Genomic DNA, 18,547 nt, shown 5'->3' with positions numbered 1-18,547 from the left:
GCAACATTGTAATAAAAAACAAATTCAAAATGGGATCATTTTTACTATTGCTTAATTTGGAAAAGTACAGGTGGGCAACATTGTAATAAAAAACACATTCAATATGGGATCATTTTTACTATTGCTTAATTTGGAAAAGTACAGGTGGGCAACATTGTAATAAAAAACAAATTCAAAATGGGATCATTTTTACTATTGCTTAATTTGGAAAAGTACAGGTGGGCAACATTGTAATAAAAAAACAAATTCAAAATGGGATCATTTTTACTATTGCTCAATTTGGAAAAGTACAGGTGGGCAACATTGTAATAAAAAACAAATTCAAAATGGGATCATTTTTACTATTGCTTAATTTAGAAAAGTACAGGTGGGCAACATTGTAATAAAAAACAAATTCAAAATGGGATCATTTTTACTATTGCTTTATTTGGAAAAGCACAGGTGGGCAACATTGTAATAAAAAAACAAATTCAAAATGGGATCATTTTTACTATTGCTTAATTAGGAAAAGTACAGGTGGGCAACATTGTAATAAAAAAACAAATTCAAAATGGGATCATTTTTACTATTGCTTAATTAGGAAAAGTACAGGTGGGCAACATTGTAATAAAAAAACAAATTCAAAATGGGATCATTTTTACTATTGCTTCATTTGGAAAAGTACAGGTGGGCAACATTGTAATAAAAAACAAATTCAAAATGGGATCATTTTTACTATTGCTTAATTTGGAAAAGTACAGGTGGGCAACATTGTAATAAAAAACAAATTCAAAATGGGATCATTTTTACTATTGCTTAATTTGGAAAAGTACAGGTGGGCAACATTGTAATAAAAAACAAATTCAAAATGGGATCATTTTTACTATTGCTTAATTTGGAAAAGTACAGGTGGGCAACATTGTAATAAAAAACAAATTCAAAATGGGATCATTTTTACTATTGCTTTATTTGGAAAAGTACAGGTGGGCAACATTGTAATAAAAAACAAATTCAAAATGAGATCATTTTTACTATTGCTTTTAGTGTTGTGCCGATGAATCGGAATCGGGAATCGGTTAAATCGGTAATTTACGAGGAATCGGCATCGGAATCGGAAAAACTTGTGTATAATTTCCGATTCCAAAATCGATTCTTTGAATATTTTTCAAAAGTTAATTTTCAATTGCTTGTACCGATTATAAATATTTATTTCTTTTAAACTATTAGTAAAACTAAACTCTATAGATCTACGTACTCGTTATAGAATGAAGTTCTCATAACAAAATCATGTAATTTCATTAAATAGTTTTTGTTTTACGCTCCCTTGACTAATTATCGCAGTTTTTTTAGGAAGATTCCGAATTTCCCAAATTGTTTTTACGGCATAAAATAAAAACTATTTGATGAAATTACGTGATTTTTTTATGAGAACTTCATTCCATAACGAGTACGTAGAATATATATTTTTTTTTATTTTTCATTTTTTAACATAGTGTAAACTGCACGAGCACTCTTTTTTAATACGTGAAGACAGTTTAGAGCTTCATCCTAGATCTAAAAATAATTTGGTTTTTAGTGGGTTTACAAATATCGTCCAAAAGTAGAATTTCAATGAGGGGGGACTTTTAAATGTAAATATAATTTCTTTTTCAATCTGAAAAATTTCTAAATGTTTTCTCTTTATCTATTTTATCCAGACTTTGATAAATTCATTGTGAGATATTCATGTATATTTTTAACTTTTCCGAAACCCCGAGAAAAATGCGACGGTGTCAGACAATGTGGATCCAGGAAAATAAAATAAAACTCTATTCGTTTGAAATCTTTTCATATTAAACTCCTTGAGAAATTTGGCAAGTGGGTGTGAAAAAGTATTGTTGTCGAAACCAACGGCATCGAAGGTGTTAATTACCCCATAATACTTTCAACTCAACTTTTGAGTGAGATTGGCCAGCGAGGCCTCTGTGATATATATCTCATGGAGGCTTCGGCTTCAGAAGGCATTGGCGCCGTCATAGCAATCCTTAAGTATAAACATAAACAATACCGGCAGAATCAAAGAAAATCACACTGGAAGCATATTTCAAATTAAATCAAAGGCCAAGCCTTTTCACAATTTTGCCCATTCCTTGTTGGTCCCCCCCCCCCCCGATTTATCGGAGAGGGACTATAGTTTTCAGTGGCGTTCGTCCGTTCGTTCGTCCGTTCGTCCGGATGATTCCCGGATAACCGTCCATTACTTTTTTCTGAAATTTTGCCACAAGTTGTACTCCAATACGTAGATGTGCACAACATCGAGTTTTTTTTAAGAAAACTCTCGTTGCTCCCCCAGGGGCTGAAAAGGGGTCAAAAATGCCCAAAATGGCAAAAATGACACTTTTGGCCCCATAACTTTTTTCCCGTCCATTAGATTTTACTGAAACTTGTCCAAAATGTGAAGGCAATTGTTGCAAATGTAAATTCAGTATCGCTGACCCTGGCAAAACTCTGGTTTGCGTCCCCCGGGAACTTTTAGGGCTAAAAACCACCCCCTTTTTAGGCTCTTTTTTTCATATTTGTCTAAAATGTGATTATGTATCTCTATTTAGTGTTTTTTTATGGTGCTGAACTCAAATTTACATGTCTTAAGGCCTGAAACATAGCCGTTTGTCCATTTTTACAAGTAATCAGCTCCCCCATGGGGGCAAAAGAGGTAAAAAAATACCTCAAAATGACTCTAAATAGACAAAATTGACATATTTTTCAGAATAACTTTTCATCCATTCATTAGATTTTTCTGAAACTTGGCAAAACCATGGGCATACCTGATATACACCTGATGGAAGTATCACTGACCCTGGGAAAAATCAGAGTCACAAGCCCTGGAGGTTTTAGGGCTAATATTGGGTGTGGAGCAAAAGTTGAACTTAGTCATTTTTCTGAAAACTTTTGAAAATTTTTTTTTCACTCAAAATTGTTTTTTTATCAGTTATGTACCACTTTTTTTATCACTTTATTCGATCCCCCCTCCTCACATAGAGGGGGACCATGCATGCACGGCTTGTTATATTTGTCAATACCGATTGCCGAGTGAGGGAGCAGCAAACATACCGACAAAACCCAACACTTTTATATTCTACTTTTCATTTAATTAGCAATAATGTTTGATATTATTTTTCTGGGCAAAATATTTCTTTAATTTTAGACAATTCTTTCGCTACTTTGAAAATAAACTGCATTCTTCTAAAGGTTACCTAGCGAATTTTCGCAAAGTTTCAATTTTTGTTTTGTTTATTTTACGCATATAAAATAAGTTTAGATCTTCTTTAGTTTTACTAATAGTTTAAAAGAAAGAAATATTTATAATCGGTACAAACAATTGAAAATGAACTTTTTAAAAATATCAAAAGAATCGATTTGGGAATCGGAAATTAGGCACAAATTTTTCCGATTCCAATACCGATTCCGATACCCCCGAAATTACTGATTTATCCGATTCTTGATTCCGATTAATCGACACAACACTAATATAAAACGATTAGGAATTTAAAATAGACGGTCAGTTTCACAAATAAATATAACGTAACATGAGCTGTAGTGTGTTACCAATTTTAAATTATGTACGCTTATTGGGGATAGGGTGTCTACTTTTTAAGCGATTACACATGGTTTTACAATGTTGCAAACCGAACTTAATTTAGTGGGAAACACTTTAGTTAATATCCATAAAGAATTAGGATGGCCAGAAATGATGATCATTTTACGTTAAATTTATATTCGAAACTGATCTTACACTCTAAATTCTAAATGATCGCTTTTCTTTCCGCCAATTAAAAAAATGTTCTAACACGTAATCTATAAAAGTAATATTTCATTTTGGAATAGGGATTTAGCTGCGAGAGAAAGCACAGAAAGCTCACGCAATCTCACGTTAAAAATGGTTTTCATAATAGTAATATTATTATTTAGAAATTTGTTCGTAACAATGAGATGTGGCTTTGCTAAGTGGCGTTGTTAAATATATTGTTCTTACATCGTTTTCTTATTTTGCCTACCAATCTTCGAATATTTTCCACTATTCATGTAAGTAGCATGTTATACAGTAAATACGAACTGGTACAATATAGCTTTGTTTTAAAATCAAAATAAATGTTTTGTTGTGTTACAATTTTTAATCAATTACAAGGCAAACATTTGAGATAAAATATACGCGGACATTAACCAGGGGTTTATGTAATAATTTGAAAATTTACGAAAAAACAAAAAAAAAAAATCTCTAATTAAATATGTATAAATTTTACAAGAATCGGATCGGAATCGGAAATTTTGAACGGAATCGGAATCGGGAAAAATTTTGGCATCGTCCCATCACTAATTGCTTTATTTGGAAAAGTACAGGTGGGCAACATTGTAATAAAAAACAAATTCAAAATGGGATCATTTTTACTATTGCTTAATTTGGAAAAGTACAGGTGGGCAACATTGTAATAAAAAACAAATTCAAAATGGGATCATTTTTACTATTGCTTTATTTGGAAAAGTACAGGTGGGCAACATTGTAATAAAAAACAAATTCAAAATGGGATCATTTTTACTATTGCTCAATTTGGAAAAGTACAGGTGGGCAACATTGTAATAAAAAAACAAATTCAAAATGGGATCATTTTTACTATTGCTCAATTTGGAAAAGTACAGGTGGGCAACATTGTAATAAAAAAACAAATTCAAAATGGGATCATTTTTACTATTGCTCAATTTGGAAAAGTACAGGTGGGCAACATTGTAATAAAAAAACAAATTCAAAATGGGATCATTTTTACTATTGCTTAATTTGGAAAAGTACAGGTGGGCAACATTGTAATAAAAAAACAAATTCAAAATGGGATCATTTTTACTATTGCTCAACTTGGAAAAGTACAGGTTGGCAACATTGTAATAAAAAAAACAAAAACAGCATTTATATCCATCCACCATATTCTGTTTAATTATTAATAAATAATTGTTTTAGCTTTTTTATTTTATTTTTTTATGTTTTCAATGAATAAATTGTCAGTGTAATCAATGAATTTGATAGGCTTTTTTAAAATTCACTTTTCCTTAATGGACGGAATTTGGTGAGGGAGTCTTTATTATTTATGAATCGGAAATTGGAATTAAATTATGTTAGGTCTATGTATCTATGAGCCAGTTACAGTCGGTGTAATCACAGAATCTGTGGAACGTGTAGAATTCGTCCCAGTGACAACTGGTAGCAGTAGTAGGACTAAATATTTAGAGAAAAATAGGAACTCCTTCCTGTAAAGATGTTGTGGTAGTGATGGTGTTGCTTGTAGGATGCGATGTAGTATTTTATTATCACGACTGATTGTGTCTAAAATTGTGTTCGAAAGCTACATAAGATAGTGACTATTAGCCTAGATGTATTGAATTTTTATGTGGTATCTGTTGTGGCAAACCTAAGATACTTTAGTTCTGAATGGAATTTCTATGGCTACTTTATTAAGCATTTATTTAGACATTTTACAAAAGTTTTATTTCAAATTCTAATGAAAACGATTGATAAACAGATGTCATCAATATTTTTTGAATTTGAGCATTTTTAATAACCCACAAAACTGTTAGCTATTGTTAAAAATGTTCCTGAATTTAAAACTAATACCAAGTTTAGATAGGAATCATTTTAGATAAAAATAAAATCCTAGTTGTATACATTGAAGAATATTCAAATTAAATAAGCACTTTCTTTTTTTTATTACAATAAAATAGAGTTACATAAATTAATGAACTTGTTTATAATCTTCAAAAATACAAAGATTAAAACAGAATAATGTTTCAATTTCTCTATAAATTTAAAAATAAAATCGACTTTTTGACATTTTGGGCTTCCATAGAAATTGTGTGTGTCAATAGCCGATTGTTGTGATTGAATAAAGGACAGATTTTGTTACTAAATTTTCATTTTTGGAGGATAATTATGCAACTTTTAGTAAAATGTAAGTTTTTTGTTTCATTTAGTATCTTAAGGCTTTAATTTACTAATTATCTTTGAATTAGTTCCAGAAAACTAATAAATATTAGTTTTCTGGAACTAATTCAAAGATAATTTAGTAAATTAATTGGTAAAAATCCCTTGTAAGATAAAGAAGTGATTTTTACCAATTAATTTATTTAAATTTCAAATTTAGCTAAATTTTCAGTTTTTTAAATAACTTTTTTTTCATGTGTACAAACACATTGTTTTCTTTAGAGATTAACTTTATGCATTTATCTTTCAAACCCAATCAAAAAGTAATCAGAAACTTGTGGAAAACTTATAAGCTGGCTTTTATAACTTCCTATCTTTCAATATATATATAGAACAATCTATTTGAAAGATTTCCTTGTATTTCTGGAAATATTCTGCGAATATGATTTCTTTTAGTCTTTACCTAAATTACCCAGTTATCCAATTTAGTTCTGAGAAAAAGTTATCTTATTCGCTTTTTTTTTTAGGAAATCTAAGTTTTCAAAACCATTTCTTATTTAGTTCATGATCTGCTCTGCTATTTTTCAATGTTTTTTTCTTTTCTTTTCAATACACAGTTTTTCATGTTGGTTTAAAACTTTCTCCATATTTTTCTTTTTTCAAAATTCTGTGAATTTTTTTTGCATCTTTGTCCGTAATTATATTAATACTGCACAGTAGATCTATTGTTTTTATTTTTATTTATTTTATCGATATTAACAATTTGAAACTGTTTTTTTGTAATTTAAATTCGCTACCTTAACAATGAACGAGTTACTTGCCCTTTTTGCATATAAATGCGTTGCCCCTTTTATTGATGGGACCTAATATTTATTTATTTTTTAATTTTTTAAAAAATAGTTTAAATATTTTGCACGTGCATAAAATAACTTATGTGCATAAAAATATTTTAACTACAACTGCATTGTGTAATATAAATTTTATTATTACCAATCTATTTTTGTTTATTTTACTTTTTTATTTTCTTACATTTTTTTTGTTTATTTTCTCACATTTTTTTGTTTATTTTCTCACATTTTTTTGTTTATTTTCTCACATTTTTTTGTTTATTTTCTCACATTTGTTTTGTTTATTTTCTCACATTTTTTTTGTTTATTTTCTCACATTTTTTTGTTTATTTTCTCACATTTTTTTGTTTATTTTCTCACATTTTTTTGTTTATTTTCTCACATTTTTTTGTTTATTTTCTCACATTTTTTTTGTTTATTTTCTCACATTTTTTTTGTTTATTTTCTCACATTTTTTTGTTTATTTTCTTACTTTTATTCACTAAAAACAAAACTTATCGCCATTGAAATGTAAGGGACTACTGTGATGATAATCATATCTTTTTGGAGACGAACTGGGTGAGGAGCTGAGCAACAAGATATTTGTTTACATTACATTTAAATCTTTGCATATTTATATGGCTAGAGAAACAAGGAGCAGTAGGAGAATTCCCAAGGGAAGAAGCTATCAAAGACAAAAATTTCCCAGCATCTACAGTGAAGGGATGTGATTTTGCTGCTAGTTGGGTGTCAGGGAATGATAAAAGTGAAGTAATTTCATCAGAACACATTCCGTTGAAGTACTATAAAAGCAAGCGCAGGGTGCAACTCTGCAGTGATAGGACAGAACCTGGAGCTTGGCATATCGTAATCTGACAATTTAAAAGCAATAAATACACTGATAATTCAGTGCTGGAAATCAAGTATATTTTTATTACATATAGTCCTTTCACACAATTAGTGATGTTTATATCTTGAAAGCACTTCTCAATTAGCTTCAGCAATGTAACTTCCCTTTAACCAAAGCGGCACTAACCCTAAGCAGGTTAAATCAGCTTCCTCTGAAAGAGGAAGTTCCATGAGCGTATGAAATTCACAAACGACTCCCAGTCGCATGTATATCCCCATCATGGGAGATGACAACGTTAGATTTTTGCAACTATTGCAGAGAGGTGTCGACGTCCTCCTACATACAGTGCCTGATATTCTCAAATGGTTACCCATCTGGTACGAACCAGACTCAATGTTGCTTAACTTCAGTGATCTAATCTGTGTGTTAACATGATTATACCATATATATATAATGTAGCTACAGTGTGTAAGATTGTCGGGTTCTGTATCCAAAATCATAGAAATTTGTGAAATATTTCATTTTTTATTGAATTGCTGAATGGATGTAATTTCTACAAGATTATTGGTCCTGGGTATGGCTTTAAAAGACATTCTGTGTTGAGGACTATTTGGAAACTGAAGAATGTGGAGTTGCCCCTTGGTTACCATTGCTTCCAAATCCATTTTGCCCCTGGCATGGTAATACCTGTTGGGGCATCTGGTGCTACCAGATTAGGCTGTCTGAAGATACTGGCCTTTTTCCTTTGTTTTTGCAAAACTCAATCATGTTCTGCAAAGCCAAAAACAGAAATAGCAATTTTCTTCTACAAAATCAAACCAAATGTTATGAATAAATATCTGAAGATATAAAGAACTTAAATAAAATCTTAATAATTATAAAACTCTGTGGACCATAACGGCGTCCTTGCTTACTTACTTGAATCTTGTGTATATATATATATATATATATATATATATATATACACACACACATACACAGAAGACATGTTGCGAGCCTGTCTTTGTTTTATCATTACTTCCGTGGCAAGTGCTCGTCTGAGCTCCAATCTCGCCCCCCCCCTCACCAATCTTTCACAATAAACACCCGTCTAGCTGAAACTACTGTCAATAATTTTCCCCACTCTTTATCTGTGCCTAAATCAAAACGTAGATTCCATGAACAAAGATTCTTTCTTAGAAGTGCACGCCTGTGGAACTCTCTTCCGTTCGCCTGTTTCCCACTTGACTACAACTTGGATGTCTTCAAGTCCAACATAAACAAATTCCTGATGAATCGCCCCCTTAAGATACTTTATCAAATCTCCAATACTAACGATTACTACGATACTATCCCATTGATTACTGTACACGCAATAACCCCTATCCCCAAGTGGCTTCCGGGTCTTGATAAGTGGTGACCACCATGTAAAAAACAAAAAAAAAAATATGCTATAAAACAAAACAACCAAACTAAATTCCATGAATAAATATTTGAAAATATAAAGGAATTAAAGTATAAAATCTTTTTCCCAAATGAATGCAGCATTAAATAACACAAAAAAGCTTTATCTATAAATATAAAAGCGAAAATGTATGTATGTGTGTTTGCTTTTTCTGTATGTCTACAAAAGGCTTTTTTCAGAGAAGCGGTCGCTCACCTAACAACTTTTTAAAACTTTTTATATCACATGTAAATCATAATATCTCAGAGTTGTCAACGGAGCTCGCCTGTCTATTTAATTTGCTCGACTTCGGGAAGATAAATATTCAACAGTTTTCGCTCGCCGCATGTGGATTAAGCCTTTTCCTATAATTAATTCTGACGGCATTTTTCCGGTTTCCCCCTACCCCAGCGTTCTGCAGTAAATGAAATGCTACTCCGCAATCAACAGTTGACCTCATTAAGTCATTAAAACATGCACCTGCCAAATCTAAGTAATTAAATAAATTCAAACACGTTTCTGTTGGTATGTCGCGGTGGTGCAATGGTTAACATCGCACAGTTTTTTTTCACACTTTAATTTACAATTTTGCCTCAAGGGTTCCGGTTCGATCCTCATACTTACCTACCAAAACATTTTTTTTTTATTTTAACCCCCCCCCCCCCCCCGGAGTTTTCATTTACCCAAAACCACACACACCTCCAAACACCCGGGCTAGTATGCCATAAAAGAAAAAACAACCAACCAACTACAATATTATTGTACTTATCTTTGATCAAAGTACCCTGTGTTATATATATATATATATATATATATATATGTGTGTGTATATATATATATATATATATAGTAGTCTATTACCAAAATCATAGGTGGTGTTTTTCACACATTTTCTTTTTATAAATGTCTGGCACAAATGGTGACCCATATTTCGTCCTCCTTTCTTAGGGGAGGATGTATTTGTTGCCTATATCATGATGGTTCCAATGAGGCTATACAGATGTTGCTGTTCCCATTCAGAGTGCCCTTTTTTAGGGAGCCGGATTTGCCCACCTTTAAAACAGCGTGTGCGTCAGCACTAACCCTGTTCGGGTTTAACCAGATTCCGCCGAAGGAGGAAGTTTTATGGGAGTATGAAATTCACAAGCGGTCCCCAGTCGTATGTATATCACTGGAAGGGGAAATGATGACGTTAGGATTTTTGAAACTCATGTCGACGTCCTCCTATATACAGCGCCTGGAATTCCCAAATTGGTCACCCATTTTAGTATTGATCAGGCTCAACGTTGCTTAACTTCGGTAATCTGACGGGAACCGGTGTGTCAACGTGATTATGCCGTAAACAGTAAATATTAACAATTTTTTTTTTCGTTTAAAAGCTCGTTCTCTCTCTCTCTCTCTCTCTCTCTCTCTCTCTCTCTCTCTCTCTCTCTCTCTCTTCCTTTCTCTTGCTCTTTTCCTCCTCAAGTAAATTTCATAAAAAATAAAGAAAGAGATAAACATTTTAGCAGACGACAATTCATGTTGTTTATAAAAAGAAAGAAATAATTATTTCATCATCCTGGAATTTGACCTAAATAGGAACATTCTATTTGGAACATTTACTAACAATTGAAAGAAAGTAGCCTTTTTTTTTCTTCCATTCAAAATGTATGACCCCATCCCCTCCGATGCACTAATAGGGTCACTGTTGACCCTCAGCTTATGAAATATTATGGTATTTATTTATTTATTTTTTTTATCTGGACATACAGACACACAGAAAATATAATTTTCTTTTATATAATAAATAAACAGGGCTACCCGGCATTGGTCTTAGAAAAGTGATCATATTTTTCCATTGATAATTCTCCATAATTCATAATTCGTGCTAGCCATGTAAATAAATACACATCGATTCAAACTTCACCCCAATTGTCAAGGACATCGGACGTCTACATTTTTGTTTCTCTCCAAGAGGGGTCGACCTTTTCAGATTAATACCACCAACAAGGAGATGAAGATAAAAAAACAATAACAACAACAAAAAAAATACTAAGTCTTTTTCTATGAATATGTTGTTTTTACAATGATAAGTCTCAGGAACAAAAATGCTATTTCTATATCTCCACTCATCTTTGGCTATTGGCGAAATCTTAAGCTGTTGACCCGAAAAAGGATGAATATTAAATTTGTGCCTATATTTTATTTGAGGCAATGGTAAAAAGGAATGTATTAGCTTTGTGAGTGTGTCTTGTGCTGTTTAATGATGGAGATCTTCCTAAGATTCCAGTTTCTTTTCTAGTTGTACATAAGACTTTGGTATTTCGTTATCTTTTTTCCTTTCAGCTCTTTTTAACCCAGCATCATTGTGGACACTAACTTCTAAGAAGGTTGCTTCTTTCTCCTTCTTGTCTCATATCACTATGTCAGCTTTAATAGCTCCGTTTTTTAGGTACGTAACTGTAGGAATTGAATAGTCATAGTGAATGGTTTACAACTTATTTCCAACTGTTCTTTCTGATATATGTTCCCAGGACTTTCTACTGTATTCGGTATTCAACTTTTTACAGATAATCCAGTGGAGTATATATATATATATATATATATATATATATATATGTGTGTGTGTGTGTATGTAACAACAATAATAAAAATGATAATCGTAATTATTAGAATAATTAATAAATATTCTAGTATAACATAAAATATAAAAATAAACGCCCAAATTAAAACTATATCATCTCTGATCACAAAGAAAAAAAAAATCCTCGCTAAAACAACAAAGAATCAAATGCACACACTCATTGGTTACAATAAATGGGTGTGTGAATAACTAAGAATCTGATTGGCTAACTAGCAAACCCAGAACCACGGGGATATATAAAAACACAAAGCAATATCAATTCCATGCCTGACGGATCCTCACGAAAATGAAACGTGAAAAATTGTGTGTAGCTTGATTGCCATAAATATTTTCAAAATTTTTATATATATATATGTATATAAAATCATTGTGTGTGTGTGTGTGAAACCATGAAGGTCAGGATTGTGGATGACTTTAAAACTTTTCGATATCATCAATGATTACATCTAATTTTCTTTTGATCTGTTATTAGACGATCTATAATAATAGAATTAGATAAAACTATAGATTTTATTAAGTAGAAAATGAAAATTATCTTATAATGTATGTCTTTGATAAGTGATTGTATTGAACTATGAAATACTGTGTAATTACTGATGTCTATTGACATAGATTTATCAATAACATTAATCTGACTAACATTATAAATTCGGATAAGATACTAAGAAAGGTGATTTTTGCGTTTATACCATTTTCCTCTTTTTTAAAATTTTAATCTATCTATCTATCTATCTATCTATATCTATATATATAAAAGCGAAAATGTGTGTGTGCACACTTTTTTTTGAGGGGGGGGCGTGCTCGGTTGGGTCACTCCTTAAAACTTTTTATATACTGTCTAAATCATAATATCTACAAGTTACGGACGGGGTTGCGTCTATCTTTAATTTGCCTGACTTTTACGCACTATTTTCGAGATTTTTTCGATCGCCGTGTCTTTGTTTCATTTTTCAGTATAAAAAAGCGAAACTGAAAACGAATTTGTGTTCTCGACCTTAAAAAACCCGTCATATCAGACAATTGCTATTCATTTGACGGGGGAAACAAACAAATACGCAGAAACTGGCTTGCAGCACCAAACTCAAGTCGCGTGATGTTTGACCTTATTAAATTCTCGATTTCACTTTATAAACGTTAAATTAAGGCAGTTTTCACATCCTCTCCCTTCGTAGCCAAGCTGGTTGGATGTCATGGTTTTTTCCCCTTTCTTTTTCACCTCCGTGTCAAGGCTTCGGGTTCGAGCCTACCTTCCTTCCAAAACTTTTTTTTTCTTTTACACCTCCAATCACCCGGCCAACGTTTTTTTTTTTTTTAAACAGAGTTGTTTTGATCTACTCCCCCCAACACACACACACACACCTCCAAACATACGGGACACACTGTGCACCCCCCACTAGTCTATATAAATAAAAGGCAAAACGGGCTTGCAAGCTTTTGTATGTCTAAAAAAGGCTTTTTTCGCTGGGCTTCTCGGGGGGGGGCGGCGTTTACTATGTCTTAGAACTGTTTATATACCCCCTAGATAATAATATTTAGGATTTGTGAACGCGCGTTGCGTCTAGATTTATTTACGTCGATTTTTACACAATTCTTGCTATTTCGGCTTTAACGTATAAAAGCGAAACCCTATGTGAAACTAAGGTGCAGTTCTTGACCTATGGGCCGGGAGCATCCAGAAAGCAATGGACGTTTGATCAATGTATGTGAAAACCTTCATATCAGACAATTGCTTTCATTTGGACACTCCCCTAATAAAGGGGAGCTTGTTTTCTCCAACATGTTGGGGAAACAAAACCAGACAAAGTTGGGTAAAAAAACAAGCCCAAAAGAACTACGTAGCAGTTAAAATTAAGTGCGGAATTTAATTTCCTTTGACCTAATTAAATTCGCTGCGCACCTGGTAGTTTATAAACGTTAAATTGATATTGTTTTTAGTTACTTTCCTTTTGTGGGCGAGCGGTAAGTTATCAAGTTTTTTGCCTATACTTTCCAGGTTCAATCCTGCCAAAACTTAAAAAAAAAATTTTTTCCCCATTTTTTTAAACAAATTTTTTTTTTACTTTTTCTTCATTTTACATCATGGTTGCTGGGTTTTTTTTTTTTTTCCCCCATTTTTTAAAAGAAATTGAACATAGCCTGCCTTCCTACTACCACTTTTTTTGCTCAACACACACCTCCAAACACCCGGGCAAATACTATTAAAACTAAGATCACACTACAGTTCTGTTGAGGCAATTTTTATTCTTGTCCTAACCCAAAATGTCTTTGGGGGGGGGGCTGGATTTTTCTGATATTAAAAAACGATTTTGTGCAAATAGGAACAGTGCAACATGTATATGCATCTATGCATTACTAGTCAGTGTTTGTTAAGGTACCTCAATTGGATCTGGGATCACAACATTTATACACAAAACTACAAAGAGCGTTCAAAAAGTAATGTCTCCTATTTTTTATTCTGCTTGAATGAATCAAAAGGGATTGCAAATTGTATTATTACGATGACTGAACTGATGCATTCATGAGCTGAAAGTTTCATCACTCTGTTGCAGATATTAACAGTGTGCGACTCTAAGAAATCAACCTGTCATAGATGTGCATCAGAAGCAGAAATGAGTCATTGAATTCCTAGTAAAAGTACATTAAGAATAGTAGGGACTATGTAGAAAAATAAATTCTGAAGCACAAAAGGTTGCTCATTTTTATGATACCACTTCCGTCTTCATAGCTTTTTTAGTTTAAAAAAATGTAGGAAACTTTACTTTTGAAACGAGCCTCGTATGACAAAACATGCTCCAGATGCCCATACGCAGCCATCGATCATCGCTGGAAAAGTGCATTATGAATGGTTGTGACTATGTAAAAAAAAAAAAAAATTCTAGAGCACAAAAGGTCACTTGTTTTAATGGTATCACTTCTGACTTCGTAGCTCTTCAACTTTTTGAGTTAAAAGAAAAAAAAAGAAGCAGCTTTACTTTTGGAATGACTCTTGCATATTCTAATAATTCAAATTGTGATGTTTAAAAAAATGAATGGACAATGTTTCACAAAATAAAAATTAATAAGGAATAACTCTTTCAAACAAATAAGATTTAGGGAGGCTTAGTTCTGATGACTTCAGAGGAAGATTGAATCTAGATGGTACAGGAAGGTGTGTACAGAAGTGCAGAGTTCCATGGTATAGCCACATTGAAAGAATGCATGAGATTTCTTGGATTAGTAAATGTAGAACAGTGGAGGTAGCAGGTTCAGTTCACAGAGTGAAAGCCAGGTAAAACATCGGAAGTAGTAAAAACAGACTTGAGAGAAAGGGGGATAAAGACCTGACCTGAGATGGGTTATTTTAGAAGTCAGTTTCTTAAAATCGTCTAAAATGGATCCAAAACCAAGTTTGTTTCTTTCCATCATCAGCGCTCTGACTCCCATCTGCCCCCAATTGAAATGAATAGCTCTCCTCTTGGGGAAGCATCATTTTAGACAAGATTCTAGAACTGACCTTTACTCCTGATCTGAAATGGAACACATACATCAAAGTAGATATCTCACTGCTGATACAATCCTCTACCTCTATAAGTACGTCAAGTACATCCTAGGATGGGCCAAGTACGTCCTAGGATGGAGTACTATTGCCACATCTGGGCAGGAGCTACTCGGAAGACACTATCCTGCCTTGACAGTTCAAAATTGGCTTTGAAACCTAGTAGGTGATGCCCTTTTCTCTTCCCTGCAGCCTCTTTCCCATGAAAGAGATGTTGCGAGCCTGTCTCTGCTCTATTGTTATTTTCATGGCAAGTGCTTGTCTTAACTTCAATCTATGATCTCCCTCCTTGCTAAACTTCCACAAAAAAAAAAAACATTTGACTAGCTACAATCACTATCAGCAATTTCTTCCCACTCTTCATCTGCGCCTAAATCTGAACGGGAGGCAAGTAAAGGACATTTGATGACAAAAAAATTAATAATACCAACTGCTTGGAACATTGATGGCACAACTTTGAGATTCTGTTCTATACGTATAAATAATGAAGAAGCATGTAAAGTATGATATTCATTAATCCTAGCCCTAATCCTAATTCTGGGTGGCAGTCGAAAATGCTGTGATTGGGGTCAACACCTAAATTAGGTTTCATCTCATACATAGGTGGCAGTCGAGATAATTGGGAGATAAATATAAATGATAACAAAAACACAAATTCTGATACAAACCATAAAAAAAAAAATGGTTATCCATTCTCACCTATGCTATCTGTTCCATAAGTGAGTGATTATTAACACCTGCTGGTCAGGAAGTAGGTGATCATTCTCTGTTAAATTTGTGTAAGTGAAAAAGTAAATTCAGATAAATCAGGATAATATAAAACCGAATATGTTTCTGAATTTTTTAGATGAGGATTGATAGTTTGTATTATTTAGATCATTCGGACTACTGTTCTCATCTTGAGTGTCATTATCACAGTGTTTCGACTGATGTAACCTCCAACTGTCTTCAAACGTATCTTGGTGAATTTGAGAATATGCACATAATTTTGAATGGAACCTTATCCAAGAGGGAACTCTTTCGCGACTGAGCCAACTTATTTATTATTTCCAATTAGAACAATAAACAACTTTCTGCAAACATGAAGATGGTTTGGTAGCAAAGTGTAGCATCTGTTTTGTCCAAAGTTCAAGTAGAAGTCCTTTGCAACTGAGGCAAGTCATTTGTTAGTCCCAACTCGGATAGGTCCAATTAAATGTTTTTGTTAGTACAATATGAAATCGGACTTGTCAGTTCTAAGATGCTGTACTTCCAAGCAACACGGATGAGGGTGGATAGCGTAGGAACATCACAACCCTGATACTTGCTGCAACTGTTAGCAAAAATTATCGATTTAAATTAAACTAAACTTGTCTGCATGATAGGATTGAGTAATTATAAAATTCTATGTTGATTTTTCTTTTTTGTCTCGATAATGGTCCTGCGTATGCCCTTAAACATCCAATAGTAAGGCCCTATTTTGTGACTGTGTGGAATTGTCATTTAGTTACCATTGATCCAAGGTCCACTTTGACCCAGAGTAGTAGTACCTGTTAGGGCATTTGGTGCTCCTAGATTAGGCTGTCTGAAGATACTGGTTTCCTGACCAAAATGGCCCTGTCGGTGGGGCATTAGAATATGCCGACTGCCCCCCTCCCTGCAGAGGGTAAAAGTCCCTCAATGGAGGTCCTGGATATGACCTTAAACTATATCCAGTGGTGAGGCCCCAGCTTGTGGGCTTTGGGGAGTGTGGAGCCACCCTTTAATTACCATTGCTCCCAGGTCCACTCTGACCCAGAGTGGTAGTACCTGTTAGGGTCCCAACTATGGGTTGAATAGAAACCGACGTGAAAACAACAAATATATTCTATTAAAAAAATTTTTCTTCAAAATCTTTGGATTCGGCATTAAATAACCCGAAAAGGGTTGATATGCCATAAAACAACCAACCAACCAATCCTGACCAAAAATACACCAAACATCGATAATTTTTTTTCCTTTACCTTTGCATAACTCAACAATTTTCTTTCTACAAAACAACCAAACCAAACACTATGAATAAATATTTGAAGATATAAAGAATTTGAAGGATAAATACTTTTTCTAAAATTACTAGATTCGGCATTTAATAACCCAAAAAGGGTTGACATGCCATAAAACAAAACAACCGAACCAACCAAATCATCTCAGCAAAACAAAACATTTTTACAAATTCATCAAAACTCGTTTTAACAATAGACAAACGATAACGGTGCTTATGAACTTATATTACCGTGCTATTTTTTTTTTTTAAATCATATTTTTCAAGTTACATTCGAGTTTTATAATATCTTTTTTTTTTTTATTGTTAGGTAAAAGTACAAAACTCCCTGCCCATGTTAAGAATGGTTTTCTGAATAATAATGTTATTATTTTAGCACAGTAACATAAGTGCATAAGTACCGCGATAACTTAAAATAACTTATTCTTTTTATCTTAATTTTGTCTAAAACATATTTTTTGTTGCTGCAGATTAAAATGAAAATTGTATTGAAAAATATTTGTCGGAATAAGCACCATCAGATATACTTGGCATGATTCGTGAGAACGGAAATCAATATTGATGCCAACATATTAATTATTGCTTACAGGCAGGTGTGAACTGATGAAGAAGAGCGTTGGCCAGGTACATTGATTCTTGTATCTAGTTTCTATGGTGATGTTTATCTAAAACAACTTTTTGTTTTTTTCTTTTACTCTTCTGAAATCATCTCTTTTTCTCGGTCAACGAGGAAAAAATTCTGTAATGATTCTGAGAGTAAGAAACCATAAAATGGCACACTGTCCTTTCTTCGGACGTTCTTGTAGCCGCTTCAATGGAAAGGGAGACATGGGAATCTTTTTCCCATTGTTATGCCTCAGTGGATATGTCTGCCAATTAGATGAGGCCACAGAAAGCATTAATATTTTCAGAGCTTGTTGATTCCGTATTTGGCGGAAATATAATACTGAAACAATCCATTCTATTGTAATGGAAAGAACAAGTCAAAAAGGTATTTTCATTTTTTTTTTTTTTTTTTTTTTTTTTTTTTTTTGATGAATCGAAAATAAAAAAGGAGAAAGGGAACTTTATTACATTTATGAAAAGTAATAGAAGGCAATATAATGCAGAGGTGTAACGGATAGTCACAAACTAAAGCAAATTAGAACATAATGGTGAAATGAGTTGAACGGTTACTAAACTACCACCTTACATTCATTAACCCTTATCCTCGAGTGGTTTTCAGGCCTTCACAAGTGGTGACTTTTAAGTAAAAAAAAAAAAAAAAATGAGCTATGCAGATTTCATCTTTTTATATACAATGCCATGCAAAAGTATTGGATACGTTAAATTTTTCTTCATAA

General features: G+C 33.0%; 1 protein-coding gene and 1 pseudogene across 3 annotated transcripts in view; one reads left to right on the top strand and one right to left on the bottom strand.

Annotated features, from left to right (window-relative positions):
- Window positions 1-18,547, top strand: part of LOC145280030 (WD repeat-containing protein 13-like) — a 443,316-nt gene that overhangs the window by 342,490 nt on the left and 82,279 nt on the right. The gene's annotated exons all lie outside the window — the stretch shown is intronic.
- LOC145280388 (5S ribosomal RNA) lies at window positions 10,249-10,367 on the bottom strand (annotated as a pseudogene).

This window comes from Euprymna scolopes, chromosome 7 (genome assembly GCF_053919585.1).
Source record: "Euprymna scolopes isolate OS-2025 chromosome 7, ASM5391958v1, whole genome shotgun sequence".
Taxonomy (NCBI): domain Eukaryota; kingdom Metazoa; phylum Mollusca; class Cephalopoda; order Sepiida; family Sepiolidae; genus Euprymna; species Euprymna scolopes.
This window is presented reverse-complemented; position numbering and strand designations above follow the sequence as displayed.